This window comes from Pseudonaja textilis, chromosome 1 (assembly GCF_049901715.1).
Source record: "Pseudonaja textilis isolate UNSWEBS1 chromosome 1, rPseTex1.2, whole genome shotgun sequence".
In the NCBI taxonomy this organism is placed as follows: Eukaryota; Metazoa; Chordata; class Lepidosauria; order Squamata; family Elapidae; genus Pseudonaja; species Pseudonaja textilis.
The window spans coordinates 247,238,338-247,251,765 of record NC_141990.1 but is presented as its reverse complement, the minus strand read 5'-3'; the positions used below and the strand labels follow the sequence as shown (position 1 = coordinate 247,251,765).

General features: G+C 34.1%; 1 protein-coding gene across 3 annotated transcripts in view; it reads right to left on the bottom strand.

The window, feature by feature from the left end:
- MPPED2 (metallophosphoesterase domain containing 2) overlaps nt 1-13,428 on the bottom strand; it is a 154,604-nt gene that overhangs the window by 99,449 nt on the left and 41,727 nt on the right. The gene's annotated exons all lie outside the window — the stretch shown is intronic.

Below are 13,428 nucleotides of genomic sequence, written 5' to 3'. Positions count from 1 at the left end.
GAAGAGTTGTTTGAAGCCAGGCAGCATCAAAATCAAATAAATAAAATAAACATGTATGTTCTTTTCATTCCTATATGGTTGCATCACGCTATGTACCTGACATATGACATACCTTCACAGATGAGTAAGGAAAAATTCCTGTTGGAATCATCTATTTCTGTGTATTATTTTAATGGTATTCACATTCCCTCTACCCCTTCCTTCTCTCTCTGTCTCTGTCTCTGTCTCTCTCTCTCTCTCTCTCTCACACACACACACACACACACACACACACACACCATGCAGTGCTCTGGCTTTGAAGAGTTTGAGTGCAGAAGACATAAATGTAGCATCTGTCACTTAGTTCTTAATGTCTTTTTCTGAGATAGGGCACGAGTTGTGCAGGGCAGGGCAGCTGCACAATCTGAGCAAAAGAGGCAGTAACTTAAAGAAGTTGCCAACTGGTGTCAGATAAGCATCCTGAACACTCAAAAAAACAATGTCTCACTGAATCTAAACAGCTGTACAATTTATGTACATTTATGTGTATATGTCAATGCTTGTATGTTTACATTAGCCTATATACAAGGATGATCAACATATTTGGCTCTTTCTCAAACAAACCCAGACTGAAAATGTGAGAATCTTTGTGAGTTCTGATTATTAAATATATTATCAATCACTTTGCAGAATTTACCTCATAGTGAATTTAATGTTTATTGAGAATCTTTAAAGTAAAACAAAAAAAGTCAATTAAGTATGAAGATATTTGAAACATTACACTCATATTACAAATGTAATTGGCAATATCAGTTTTGGAAGTGCCATTTCTAGGTCTGGAAGTTCTCTCTTCAATCATTAGAGACATAAATTATTAAAATAATAATTATTCATTCACGTGGATGTCAACAGCACAAACATACTCCAGGAAGACCATCATCATTACTATATAGGTTTACTCATCTTACTAACTTATCTACCAAAACAATTTTTCTAAATGGCATATGCAGAAATGTATTTTTAATACAATGAATGTTGTAGCATCCCCTATTCCCAGTTCTTACATAGGTGTAGAATATTCAGTCAGTCCAAAAACATTCAAGAGATATTTTTATGTACATGAACAAATAGATTGATAAAATATTTATTAATATTTGAGAGAAGATTGGGAAAGAGATTAAATATGGTAGGCACAGCAATATTCAAAAACAACAGCAAAAACAAATATGAAGGTTTGTGAAATCATACACTTGCACTTGAAATTATTTTAACTTGTATTTTTGTTTAGCTTCCTTCTATATTTGTGTGTATGTATATGTTTGAATATATACATACAAAACACAAACATCACACAAAATATTAGAAAACAGAACATGGAGCTACTGTTATTGATAACACAAAGACTGCAACCAGTGCAAAATGTGGCAACTCAGTAATTATTACTTCGACATGGAATACTAGTATCTTTACTGGTGATTGATTTTGAAATTTATTGATCAGGAATAGAACTCTTGTGTCAGCAGAAAGCATGTTTCCTCTATTGCGAAAAATGAACAGCCTGGGTTTCATGAAATGGCAATGAAAACTCTAGTGGTTTCCAAATATTTTTTCAGACAGCCTTACATTCTTAAAAATGATTGAGAACCACAAAGAGCTTTGATTTTTGTAGGTTATAGCTATCAGTATGTTGTGTATTATAAGTTAAAATGGAGATATGTTAAAATATTTGACTTTGTGGCCCCTTGAAAAGGTCCCCAAACTATACTTGGAGAGCCACTGCTCTAGAATAAGCTCTGTAACGGGTACAACACAGGAATGGAAGGACTGACCCACAAAATTAGCACATCCACATATATTGTTCCAATTTATTCTATGTCTTTTGTAACAAAGTGTAAAGAACCTTTTCACCAACCTTTCCCCCCCTCTGCCTAAATATGTTCTGTGGGGCTTCTTTTCTGGGTGGCAATTAGCGTTCTGCAAACATTAAGAAAATAAGTACTTTACAAGGTACATGCTTGCATGAAGCACTTCTCTGAGACAATAAACATGCCTTTTTTAAAAAAAATCAATGATAGGACTAGAAGCTTCTCTGAAATCTCATTGCTCCACTTTTCCCCCAGGAAAGGTGAATGGCTATACATGCAGAGCCATTGAGAGACAACCAGGAGCAACACACAGCACACAGAGGCTTTGTCTTTTAACAGTGGTTTAGAACAAGACAGCTATATACATACATAGACATGGTAGACAAATACCTGGCAGGCAATCAGTCTCCATTACTCAACACGGAGTATTTTACAGTGAAGATAGAACATGAAGAGAAAAAGGAACATGCCCTCTCATGACCGTCTATATAGAGACAGCTTCTTAAAACGGCAAAATCCTGTGGACCCATCCTCAATCTTAAAGTGGCAATACTCTGCTGATTCATTTTTATTGCATCTGCGTTTACTGCACCCAACAGCTGGTCAGCTATTAAATCAATACCTTAACACATACAGCCAAGATCAGTTTACAAATCAGCCATGCAAGCATGGAAAAGAATTCAGCTAATTGGTTGATTCAAAGAGAGGTGCTTCATATCTGCTTTCACAAACTTTGAAACATTTCTTTTGAAAATTTATACAGCTTCATTACTAATAGTGGGAACTGTACATTGTGTAGGACAGTGGTTCTTAACCTGTGGTGAGCAGAGCCCTGGGGCACTCCTTGAAGAAATGTTATGATTTAATCTATTGTTAAGTCTTTCTTGGGGTCCCGTGGCCATCATTCATGGCCACAAAAAAAACTTAAAAGGAGTTCATGGTGAAGGAAAGATTGAGAACCACTGGTATGGAAAAACACACTTGGGCTTGAATACCTTTTCTATAAAATTCTCCCCCAAATATCTACTTGGACCAAAATTGGTTTTGGTCTTGTTCTTGGTCAAAACCATGTAGATTTTTGAGATCTTTGTTAGTGAAGATTAGCAGCATTTTATTTTCATGCATTATTCCATGCTGATGATTATTTTGGCTATTTCATGCTTACAGACTTTCATGTTTATTGTTCTGAATTAGATTTATTGAGCATATTTTCTTAAGATTTATAAATATATGGCAACTTAGAAATGTTTTTTAAAGAAAACAAATGAAAGAAATTCCCTATTTTCAATATGTGGACCAATTATTGCAAAACGGTTTAAAAAGAAATTAAGACATTCCATTTCTTATTTTTCTACTTTATTTTTTAGCTCTTTCCATTCAGACACCAGCTTATTATGCTTATTATAAACATTGCTTATTCTTGTAAAGAACCTTACAAAATAATGAATATGCAAAATAATATAACTTCTATCAACATTTAGAAAATCTTAGTCAGAATATGCAATTAATAAGCTTATAATGTTCTTAAATTAGTAACAGGTCAGAGGTTAAATTGGCAACTTAGATATAATTGTACTGACATATATAGATTTAATAAGTTTATCTAGTCATTTTCTTACAATGTTAATTCCAAAATGGAAACTTCCGGAATAATGCTTTGTTCGATAGTGTGTTGGCCTATGGTTAAAATCTTAGTATCATTTCACTTTGCTTCAAGAAGTGCTTTGTTCAAAGAATGAGCTTCTGTGTTTGTCTGAAAGAATATTATTAAGGCCTATTTGCACTAAGCATGAATATTCATCAGACCTATACTTTTATCATATATCCAGTACTTTCTCCAACTTATTCCCAACTTATTTGCTTTTTTAAATTTTCAAAGGGGATATTAAAACCAGTAGCTATGCAAAGTCAATTTTCTATTGTGGGTCATAGATAAACCAAATAAAAAACCAGAATTCCACTTTTTTTCTGCTGAAAAAATAAAATGCCTGTTTGAAATTATATATATGTTTATGCTTCACAAAAGATTAAATTGCCATTTGCAACTGGAAGACATCAACAATTGTTTAAATGAGCCAAAATGCAGTATTTCTCAAATATTTATGAGGAAGGAAAATGTGTCTGTGTGCATGCACTCACACACACACACATGCATGTACACATGCTCTTTAGCTCCTTGCCCGAACATATACAATTTACAGGATATGACTATTAACTCAGGAACCATGCAACTAATTTATATTGTGGCAAGGCAAATACACATGGGCAAAGTGTATTATCTACTACTTTATTGTCATGTCTAGTGATATCAGCTCATGAACTGCATCCCTTCTCCACAGCTGTATTTTTATCTTCAAAGCATGAAGTTGGTGGTTTTGTTTCTTGAGCCCTGGGAACAGCAACAAACATATTCTTCAAGATGGTGTTCAAATTTACTGTAGATTTATTTGTTAATTTGAAAGAAAAATGGAAAATACACTGTTGAAGGGCCATGGAATTGTTGTAATTCCAATAAGAAATGGGACTGAAAGCTGGGGTTGGCAGGACACACTAAAGACATAAAAACAAAAATGAATATTTCATTGGCAGATAAGATGATTTTTTAAATTTTATTGTAACTATAAATATTTATAGAAAATATAAGTTACACACACACACACACACACACACATTTTATTTAATATCTTAGAATCTTTACAGATATATAAAGATTATCTACCACAAACAGAAAACTCCTATAGGCAAGTTTCCTATTTTCAGAAATAGCCCTATTTTTTTCTTGGTGATTCAGTTTAAGTATGTCAGAACTTTTTACCTTCAAAACAAAACGTAACATTCATTCCAAGATTATTTTTACAATGAAAGACAATAATATATCTTTATGGAAAGTTCTTTATTACATTTTCTAAATAAAATGTTTAAGTTAAAACTGTACACATCAACAGGTTCACCCAATTACACAAATCATGCTGATATTCATTAAATATTAAAATATTTAATATAGTTAAATTATCACATATGCCAGTAGTACAACCAAATAGGGGATCTTAATTATTCTAACATCTGTTGGAGAAGCAGCAGATGCCAGCCCCCTTTCCAGATGATTCCTGAAATGTCTTAATGACAACTTTCTCTTCCAGAAAAAGGACAAAGAAGGATCATCTGTCCCTGACTTGATACTAATCAGGACTTACTGAAAATCATACTAAAAAGTGATTGTATAATTAAACATTTTTAACAATGGCTAAGTGAAACTAAAAAGCACTTGCTCCAGGGGAGGAAAGCTATGGCAAATCTAGACAGCATAATAAAAAGCAGAAACATCACCCTGCGAACAAAAGTGTGTATAGTCAAGGCTATGGTTTTCCCAGTTTCAATGTATGCGTGTGAAAGTTGGATCATAATGAAGGCTGAGGTCCAAAGAATTGAAGCCTTTGAACTATGTGCTGGAGAAGACTCCTGCAAGTCTCTTGGAATGCAAGGCGATCAAACAGTTAGTCCTAGAGGAGATCAACCCTGACTGCTTTTTAGAAGGCCAGATCCTGAAGATGAAACTCAAATACTTTGGCCACCTAATGAGAAGGAAGGACTCACTGGAGAAAAGCCTAATGCTGGGAACGACTGAGGGCAAAAGAAGAAGGGGACAACAGAGAATGAGGTGGCTGGATGGAGTCACTGAAGCAATTGGCGTGAGCTTAAACAGACTCTGGGGGATGGTAGAGGACAGGAAGGCCTAGAGGAACATTGTCCATGGGGTTGCGATGGGTGGGACATGACTTCGCAACCAACAACAACAAAGTGCAACTAAATCTTTAAGTTGTAAAATGTGGATTCAATAAACTCAGATAATAATGAGTAGTGTTTTTGGTCATAAATGCTAAAAATAAAAGATGTTCAAAATGGGAATGTGTGTAGTAGGGACTCTGCATATGGAGATTCATGCACACACATAGAGACACACACAGTGGCAAGCAGTTCCTATGCAAAAAAAATGGAGAAAAACATAAATCAATTTCATTGCATCAATGGCTTATCATGATGGATTCTTATCCTTATTTGGGTAGCTCAAATGGCCCCTTTGTGATTTTATGAAACTAAAACTCATACATGTGATCCTTACTCTTATAATAAATTTTACCTTCCTAAATTTAATGAACCCATTAAATATAATTCACTGCTTGTACAAGAATACATATGAAAGCATCCCTAACCTACTCTTGTCCAGTCTCCATTTCTAATGAAGGAAAGCTCACCATTTCCTTGAGAAATTGATTCCTCTCTCAAACTTCCATTTCCATTCAGTATGGTGCTACCTCACTAAAGATAATTATTTTTGACAGATTATGCTGGACTGGGAACTGTTGACAGAAATCAGGGAACAACATACACCAGCTTTATTTCACCACTGATTTTGGAAATCTCAGAAAAAACCTTGAGATCCCCCAAGGGTCAGAGAAGCCTGACCACGCAGACCATGGAACAAAAGGAAAGGAAAGAAAAGCAAGTTAATTACTGGCTACAAAAATGGTTCAGTGAGAAAGATGTGGTTTCTGGGGCAATGGTCTGAATTAACTAGATCGACCACTGGAATAAGATAAGTTGCATGTCCAAGGACTAGTAAAATTTTATTTGGCCAAAGTACCCCAATCCTGTAAGGAAAGCTTTAGTTGAATCTGAGGCATGTGTGTGAATGAAACTCACACTTATGCCCTGTGGAAATCATGCTACTGAAACAAAGCTTCCTAAAACAGTCAGGGAAAATAAAAAATAATGTTGGTTGTTAAAGTGTATATCCTTCAATGCCTGTAAATAAATGTTCAGAATATAGGAATTCTGACACAAACCAACCAATGATGCTGTTGATGTTATCCATCCAATCAAATCAACAATTAACAATACTCCCATCAAGGAACTGCCAAACAGGCTAACATAAATAAGACCAACAAAAAATCTCCAAGACCACCCCCACCAACACTGATACTAGAATATAAACTGAGAGCAAATCCCACTCCTTAGCAGGATGATGTTAGCTAGTTGGGTAATGAAATGTCTAGAAAACAACCAACCTCAGAGAACATCAAATATAGCTTGATCTCTCTGCACAGGAGAATAAAATTCAGTAGATATAATAGAAACCAGAAGATATGATTGCAGTGTCTGCACTATAGTAGTTAAAGAAACAGTTTTTTTTCAGAAGGCAAAGAAGAAATAGCAAAGGAGTTCTTATTGCACTGAATGTTTAAAATATTCATACCTTCTAAAACAATCCAAATGAATAAACTTGGCAATGCTGGCAGAAAGCATTTTGGTTAAAAATAAGTGGAGAAACAACTATGGTCTTCTCTGGCACCTGCCAAATAATATTCTAAAAGCAAACTGCAAATCATTCAAAAAAAATATGAAGCCAAAGTGATTGGACAATTTAAAGATCAACATTGTGAAACAAATTCTACCAGGCATGATGTTTTTTTTTCCAGAAAATTCCTGATTTTTCTTTCTCTTTGAGAAGGTAATGGAAGATGGGTGGGAGAATCAGAATCAGAAATTCAGCTATCCTTGACTTGATACTAATCAATAGGGAATGTTACTGATACAGAAAACTGCTGAGTGACAAAGATATTTAATTTGGGGGTTCTTGATCTTATAGAAAACTAAAATGAAACATAATCAAACACATACCTTGAACTTCAAACAAAAAGATTTTTAATAAACTCAAAGGCATACTAACAAGAATCTCATAGAAGTAGACAATGTTGAGAAAGTAAGTGTTGAGAAAGAAGCATAGGATGTTCAGGAAATGTACTAAAGGGAATGTACTAAAGTCAATGTTACTCCCAAACTCTAGCAAAGATCTGAATACAAAAAAGAAATATACAAGAAATTGTTTAGATTGTTCTCATTATCAAGTTTATTAAATATGGGTTGGATGGCATAATGAAATTGGAAGCAATACTCTAAAACCATCCTCAAAGAGTCTTTGTTAGTAATTATCTACTACAAGAGAAATGGAATGAGGTACCAAGGTTTCTGACCTGGGACTGTTACTATATTAAATTAATAACTGGGATGTAGTTAGAGAAATATTTATGAACACTTTAGATAACAGAACTAATATAAGATAGAAATGCAATTTTAAATTATCTTATAAGAGAAAAGAGATTTACCTTAGTATGTCTTAACTTAAAGTATCCATTACTTCGTTCCATCCAACTACTATTGCTGCTATTGTTCCATGTACTGTAATTAAGAGGTTTTGGAGGAATTAATTGTGGCTTCTAAGCCAATAATCCTTTTTTTAATTGCAAGTTAAAGATACTTGATAAAATTGGCAGTATCTACTTGAGATGTTCAGTGATCTGGATGTGAAAGGGAAAAGGAGAATAGGAGTGAACACACTGTATCTGTCTATAACTCTTTAAACAGACATTTGATTTACAGGGGTGTCAGTGGGTGCAAGTTTGCTCAAAAATCTTGTTTCTTTCAAAATGGCAGTAACCTTGTTAAGTCATTTTTGTGACTTTTAGAATTACATGCTTGACTCTCCTGCCCTGGCAAAGCAATTGGGGTGGGAGAGGAGTGCTCTAGATACCTGAGAGAAGATTTAATGTTGGTGAGAACCATCTTGCTGTTAGATATAAATTCAAGAGTAGGGACATATTTGGACCTCCTCTGTTATTGTCAGTTTGGGCTAAAATTAAGGTCAATTGCTTCTGTTGCATATGCATTTTCATCAACTATGAGGTTACAGTCTGATTATTTTTGAGTAGATAAAAATGTGGACATTCAAGCACCAAAAAAAATATCAAACAATACGGGAAAGAAATCTGTACCTGATATGCAGACTCATTGATATTAGTTGTTGTCCACAAAGAGGTTCAACTTTTCAAGCAATATCTCAAATTTTTTTTGAGTTTGATTTATATAATTCCCCAGGCCTTTTTTCTTTTTTTCCTTTTCATTTCTAGGATTACTAATTGTGAGGTTACGTTACCTTTAGATCCTGATTGCAGATGTTAGTGAATATATAGATATATCTACTGCAACAGAGTTATTGTAAGTAATTTTAAAAAATTAAATATTTATTAAGTAATCAGATTATTAAATTAGAACCTTAAACTTGTATTTTAATTGAACTTTAATTTATATTTTCTATATATCAAAATGACTTACGTGATACAAGTTATTTGAGTTGTGAAAGGAAGCTCAGAGATTTTAACAAACTACTATATTTTATGTGTTAGAGAGAAAAGAATTATAAAAGAAATAAACTAAATGCCAGCCTCTGTATCACTCCTCATTATACTGGGATGTTCTTTGTTAAAGTAATTCCAAACCAGGCTATTAATTTTCTTGGAACATTTATTAATTTCAAAGCATTTGCAAAGCTCAAAATGATAAGGCGGCCATCAAATTTAAAGCTGATAGTTGGTCGCTCAGAACTGAATCCATCATCAGAATGTTTTTAAATGGAAATAGCAGACTAATTTATAACTGTGAATGAGACCCATATACAAAGTTTCCTGTATATCAAGTTAGCCCATCAAAGAAATAAAATTCAGCATAACTTTCTCCGCCGTCACTCTCAAGTTTTGCTTGGCTGGAAGTTTTCATATTGGAGAACTACTATCTGCATTCCTAAGAAACGAGGAATGGAAAAATCCTCAAGTTATATAAATCAGTAAGTCAAGTTATAGAATAACTACCTCATCTAAGCTACATAAAAAGTGTATCAATCCAACATCATTCAACAGATTTGTTTACATCTGTTCATTACCCCTGGAAAGAAAGCCTTAATGATGCTTTTAACACTGCTACACATTGCACATATTTTGCAGGGGAAGGAAAACGTCCGTTTAATCCTTACTATGCCGGCCAGTATAGCCAATATCCCTATTTACTTAGAATTGTGGGGGCCTTTGATCTGATACAGTATAACAAAAGAGCACCAAATTAAGACAGGATGAAATAATGAGTAAGCAGTCCAAGGACAGAATCCAGAATTTTGGAGGAAGCACTACATATGGCCCTAGGGTAGCCAGACATACAATGTTGCATTATGCTATTTGTGTATTTGTAAACTTAAATAACTATTCAATCAACGCCAGAAATATATTCAAAAGAATAAGTGTTAAGTTGTTCCACAAATAAACCCTAGTAGTTTAACATAACCAGGCCAGAGGCAACTTTATTGTTTGTTTAACATTTTCTCTCACTACTGCTCGCTACAATGACAAGAAATGTAATGTATTGTACATTTAAAAAGGCTGTTTAGCTTTTAGTCCAAGAGCAGAAGAGAAAACGGCAGTGTATGTCGTATATTTATCTTCTTTCTAGCACCATACCCAGACAGCAGATTCTCTTTACAATCCACAACCTACCATGTGAATAAACCCCCGATCTTATTTCTGCTTTGTAGGGAATATAGAATTATTTTCTATCCATGCCTTACTTTTTTGAATGTTATAAAAACTGAAAATTGGGAATAAAAGCTAACATTTTAATGAACAAAAAGTTAACTAAAAGTTCTTTACCTTGACCTTTAAAACAAGACAAGACTTTAAAACAGATATTTCTGTTAAGGTAATAATTGTATGATTATAATAGTGGTACAACATTTGAATGAGTTTCATATAATTGCAAAATACAAGTTTTCAACAATATGCCATCATTTTAGCTAAGGCTAATACAGTAGTTGCCAAGAATACTTGGTGCCATATTGACATATGTTAAAGCTACACATACAAAAAAGTCTGGACTCAAATGCTTTGTGAAGTCAAATTAAGATGCTAGTTAAAATAATATAATCTTGAAAGAATCTTTTAGAAAGGAAGAGCCACAGATTATTCAAGAAATTAGTTTACATGTATTCTTATTCTTCAAAAATGGCATCTGGTTGTAAGAACTGGGTATTTTAACTAGCTATTTACAAAGAGCTTCTATTTGATTAGAACAGTATTTTCATTATACTTGTATGTAACATGTAACACCTGTTGCACCATCTGCTTAATAACCTATTATTAATATGCACAATTTTATAATTTGCATTTTCTAAACAATGGATTATCTACCCAAGAGGGAAAAATCCAAGTTAAAATGAAAAAAGAATTATTATTTTTTTCTTTATTTGAGGTTGTCCTACAATGTGGCTTTAACCAGCAACTAATTTATTAACAAAATCTTTCAGTACCACGACCCCCAAGATCTGTATCTTTTTGGTGTAAAATAAAAATGTAGAACCTTCCCGCAAATATTATTATACTTTTACAATTTCTCCATAGACTTTGAATGAAACTTTACAAAGAATAACCATTTGATTATGACAAAAATACACTCCTTGAAGAAAAAGGATTTTTATATTAATAATTAAATTGCAGTTTTATGGGCAGCCATTCTAGATTGTCTATAAACCTGTATTTGTTTCTATATTTCCATGTTTTAAAATTAATGTATTAAAAGAAATCTCAATGGAAATACCTGGGCATTCATCCATTTATCACCAGTTATGTTTTGACAATTATTTTTTCTCTGCTAAGTCATTTATTTTTCAGTGAATTACAAAAATGAATTATAGTCAAGATAAAAATATGCCTTCAGGATATTTTCAAAAAGTCAATTTAAAAAATTTAACCTGCCATATTCTAACACACACACACACACACACACACACACACACAGGTACTTCAATAAAGTTTGCAATTATACTTCAAGCCAGTAGTTAAATGATTTATTGTATGCATTCACAAATCAAAGTTAAAGCTTCACTATCTGTGGAGCAGAAGCTACCCCTAATGAGAAAATCATATGAAACAACCCCAATGAGACTTTGAATATATGAAAACTTCAGTGTTCTCTGAATTTATCTTCTACAAATCTCATTTTGTTAGTTTGCAAGTAAGATGCTGCCATGAGGTAGAAACATCACTTTTCCCCCTAATAAACCAAGCATGCATTCTCTTCCTCTGGAGGGTGGAAGAAAACTATCAGCGTAAGAAATTCGAAGTCTAAAAGAGAGAGAAAAGCTATATGATGGAACATAATATGATGCATGAAAAACTTCGCAAATAATTACACTTTCAGTAATTACATTTTCAGACAAGGCTGGAAATGTTTAAATGCAATTTCTAACTATGGAAACATCATGGTATTCCCTCTCTGCTGAAAGAGAAAGAAATCAATGACATCCAATAACATTTTATCTTATATTCAAACTCAAGAAAGATGGTAATTAGTCAAGAACTTATATAGTGAAATTCTATGCATGCATGGGCATAATTCCACTGAATGCAGTGAGTTGCTTCCACCAACTTTAGTAAATATATTGCCATTGTCCTTTAATTTATTATGTCTTATACATACCATGTTTCTCATAGAAGGCCGGGTCTTTTTTTTTTTTTTTTGAGCCCCGAAAAAATGGCTAGGCCGTCTTTTCGGGGGTGACTTAATTCCCCCCCCCCCTTGCATCTTTGGGGGGGCGGGCAGCGACGGCTTGGATGTTGACCTCGATGTTGGTGGGGCACTTCGTATCGGGGTCAATGCAGGCAGCACCATATGTGGGTGTGCAACAAAAGTACTTCTTAGTGGCAAGCTCCCCACCATTCCCCCCATTTTGCATGTTTTAATATAGGCCTTAATATGGGGGGAGGGGCTTAATTTCATTTCATGCCTATAAAACATGCTGGGACTTCCTATTGGGGGAGGCCGTATTGTTGGAGAAACAGGGTACTTACCTTCAATTCCTAAATAGTCTTTTTAAACCCTCTATTTTTCTTAGCCTTTTAATAGGATTTCTGCTAAGTAGCCATCTAAATTTTACTTATAGTAATCTTTATCTCATCAATGAGCAGCAAAATTAAACATTTAACAGCCCTCAAGTTCTTGAGAAAAGTACATTCTACCAGGCAGGACAGGAACTTACAGAGGAAATCTATTAACAAGCTTTAATGCCCACATCCTTTAAGTGGATAATTCTCTAAAGCATTTTGGGATGTATCCATTCATGAGTGCAGACCTAATCTCAGAAGTTGAAAACATGGTCTTCATCTGTAGATGTTGCTGAACTAAACTAAAATATCCAACAGTTTCTTTTGGCCATGTTAGGTAGGTTTAGCTGACTGGAGATACATTTCAGCAATATCTAAAGAGCCATAGTCTTCCCCGTATGTACACACAAGCACCAATATGAATTTTTGTTAACCAGATTTCCCTCTACCAAGAAAACAAAAAGAGAATAAGTGTTGTTCTTTGCTCACTTCCTAGAATATCTCAAGACTTCCCAACATAAAATAATTGGCTTTATCTTGGAATTAAATAATAAATTAAATTAAGTAAAGTTGTAACAATTATTTAAAAGTCCAGAGCTGCTGTAAGCATATTAACGTCTTATCTAAAAGAGCCATGTAGTGCAGTAGTTAGAATGTAGTATTATAGACTAATTCTGCAACTCTTTTCAATCCTGTCTGGCTCAAAGTTGACACAGCCTTCCATCCTTCCAAGGTTGGTAAAATGAAGGCCCAGATTGTTGGGAGCAATATGCTGGCGCCTTAAACTGCTTAAAGAGAACTGTAAAGCACCGTGAAGCAATATA